Below are 3636 nucleotides of genomic sequence, written 5' to 3'. Positions count from 1 at the left end.
CAGCACCCCAAACTTCAGAAAATACAAACATAAATTACAAGCAGGCAAAAATACAGACAGAAAAAAATAACACAATTCAACAGAACAACAGATAAGGCTTCTAGCTGTCTAACCATTACATACACACATAGTTACCAGAGAGAGAAGCACCAACATCTGGGTTTTAAAAGTTGAGTTGCTCAATGGCTACCCAAAGTCTTATCTGGCCAAATTGCACAACTCTTTCCATAAGTGAGCTCCAAAGCAAAACCTCACCTCAGGGTGTATATATAAACTTTTTCAGGGTCAGAGGACACCACAACTTTCTTAACCCATTGCCTAATTACAATGCAACAAAAGGTGTGGGTCTTTCTAAACAACAAGCCTCCCCTAAGCAAGCTTCTCTTGTTGGGCTCCAAGTGAGGCCAATTAAGGGGCAAAGAAGATCTTCAAATTCCCTTCCCATTACAACAAGAAAGAAAAAACCAGCATATTATTCAATAAGGGCAAATTATTTACTTCACTACATGGGAAGGTGATACATGTAAATATTGGGAATTATATCTTTATTACACCATTTAAAAGGGCTATGCATAAACTGAGTGTGGGAGTATAAATTAACTGATGTGATGATAAAAAAAAAACCTAAGCAAGGATTAAAAGAGATTGTAATTGGAGAAGAAGAAAGGAGGAGGCAGAAAACAGTAAATTACATCACATGAAGAGGCACAAAAATATACTGTAGTAGAGGAAAAGAAGGGAGGAAATAACATACTCAATTGGGTATAAAAATCTAACTTGCCCTACAGGCAGCAGGAGGGGAAAGGGGAAAGAAAAGGGAGGGAGGCTGATAGTAAGGAGGGAGGACTTATGGAGATGGTTGTCAAAAGCAAAACTCTTTTGAGGAGAGAAAGAGGGAAGAGAGGAATAAAAGCAAAAACAGGAGCCTGGAAGAGGATGAAGAGAAAGACACAGTTGGTAATCATACTCGTGGATATGATGGGATCAACTCTCCCATAAAATGGAAGTGGATAGCAGAATGGATTAAAAACCAAAATTCTACAATATGCTGTTTGCAAGAAATATACATGAATACACACAGGGTAAAAGCAAAAGGTTGGAGTAGAATATATGATGCTTCAATTGAAGTTAAAGAAGCAGGAATAGGAATCCTAATCTCAGAAAAATCAAAAGAAAAAGTAGATCTAATTAAACAAGAAAAGGAAGGAAACTATATCCTGCTAAAAGGCACCATAAACAGTGAAGAAATATCATTAGTAAACAAATGCGCACCAAGTAATTTAGCATACAAATTCTTAAAGAAGATGTTAAGGTAGTTACAGGAAGAAATGAACAGCAAAACTTTACTAGCGGGGGACCTCAACTTCCCCTTCTCTGAACCTGAAAAATATAGCTTCAAAATAAACCATAAAGGAGTTAAGAAAGTTAATAGAACTTTAGAAAAGGTAGATATGATAGATCTCTGGAGAAAACTGAACAGGAATAAAAAGGAATATACTTTTTCTCTGTGGAACATAGCACATACACAAAAGCTGACCATGTACTAGGGCAAAAAAACCTCATAGTCCAATGTAGAAAAGCAGAAATGTTCAATTATCCTTTTCAGATCATGATGCAATAAAAATTATATCTTAAAAGGGCCATGGAAACATAGACTAAAAATTAATTGCAAGGTAAATAATCTAGTCCTAAAGAATAAATAGAAAAAGCACAAATCATAGAAACAATTAATAACTTCATTCAAGAAAAGGACAATAATCAGACAACATACTAAAACTTATGGAAAACAGCTAAAGTGGTTCTTAGGGGAAATTTTATATCTCTGGATGCTTACATGAATAAAATAGAGAAAGATGAGATCAAAGAATTTGGCATGCAATTGAGAAAGGTAGAAAAAATTAAATATCCTTAATTAAATATAAAATTAGAAGTTCTGAAAATAAAAGGAGAGATTAATGATACTGAAATTAGGAAAACTAACTAATGAATAAAACTAAGAGGTAGTTTTATTGAAAAAAAAACAATAAAATGGTTAATTTTGTTAATTTGATTTAAAAAAAGAAAGATGAAAACCAAATTACCAATATCAAAAATGAAAAGAGTGAATTCACCACCAATGAAGAGGAAGTTAAAAAAGTAATTAGAAATTATTTTGCCCAACTGCTTGCCAATAAATTTACAATCTTAGTGAAATTAATGAATATCTATAAAAATATAAATTGCCCAGAATAACAGAAAAGGAAGTAAAATACTTAAATAACCCTATCTCAGAAAAAGAAATTGAACAAGCCATCAATGAACTAAGAAAAAGTCTCCATCACTAGGTGAATTTACAAGTAAATTATACCAAACATTAAAAGATTGATTAATTACAAAATATTACATAGACTGTGAATATTGGCAAAAAAGGAATCCTGCCAAATGCTTTTTTATGATACAAATATGATTCCTACACCAGGATGTGTCAAAACAGAGAAAGAAAATAATAGATAAATTTCTCTAATGAATATAGATGCAAATTTTTTAAATAAAATGTTATCAAAAACATTGCAGCAACTTATCATGAGAATCATACACTTTGATCAAGAAGGTTTTATACCACAAACGCAGGGCTGGTTCAATGTTAGGAAAACTTTCAGCACAATTGATATCAACAATAATATTAGCAGAAACCCTACAAGTATCTCAATAGAAAAAGCTTTTGAAACAATACAACACTCATACATATTAAAAACAATAGAGAGTATAGCAATAATTGGAACTTTCCTTACAATGATAAGTGGCATATATCTAAAATCTTCAGCAAGCATTATATGTAATGGGGATAAGCTAGATGCAATTCCAATAAGATTGGGTGTGAAACAAGGCTGTCCATTATCACCTGTTATTCAGTTTGCTGCTAGAAATATCAGATGTAACAATAATAGAAGAAAAAGAAATTGAAGTAATTAGAATAGGCAAAAAAAACCTGTTATCACTTTTGCTGATGATATGATGATGTATTTAAAGAATCCTAGAAAAAAATCCTAGAAAAAACTACTTGAAATAATAACCAATATTAGCAAAGTTTCAGCACATAAAATGAAACCACATAAATCATCAGCATTTCTATGTGTGCCCAAGAGAAATAGATAGGAAGAAAAATTCCATTTAAATTTACTTAAGAAATTGTAATAACTTTTCAGGAGTCTACCTGCCAAAAAAAAATTTAGGAACTATATGAACACAATTACAAAGCATTTTTCATATAAATAAAGTCAAATCTAAATAATTGGAAAAACAACACTTACTCATGGGTAGGCAGAGCTAAAATAAAAATGACAGTTCTACCTAAACTAATTTATTTATTCAGTGCCATAACAATCAAACTACTAAAAATATTTTATAGAGCTTAAAAAAAATAGGAAGAAAATTCATCTGGAAGAATAAAAGGTCCAGAATAACAAAGGAATTAATGAAAAAAAAATATTAAAGAAGGTGGCCTAGTCATACCAGATCTTTAATTGTATTATAAAGCAACAATCATCAAAACTACTATTAAGAAATAGAGAAGTAGAGGTAGCCGCGCAGAGGCAGGCCAGGAAGGCAGCGGCCACACGCAGAGGCAGGCTGGAGGAGGCCTGATCAACTTGGGGG

Source organism: Petaurus breviceps, unplaced genomic scaffold, assembly GCF_028583685.1.
Source record: "Petaurus breviceps papuanus isolate PSGF00001 unplaced genomic scaffold, PetGlider_PUasm1.0 189, whole genome shotgun sequence".
In the NCBI taxonomy this organism is placed as follows: domain Eukaryota; kingdom Metazoa; phylum Chordata; class Mammalia; order Diprotodontia; family Petauridae; genus Petaurus; species Petaurus breviceps.
The sequence above is the reverse complement of the archived record's forward strand: the minus strand, read 5'-3'. Positions refer to the sequence as shown.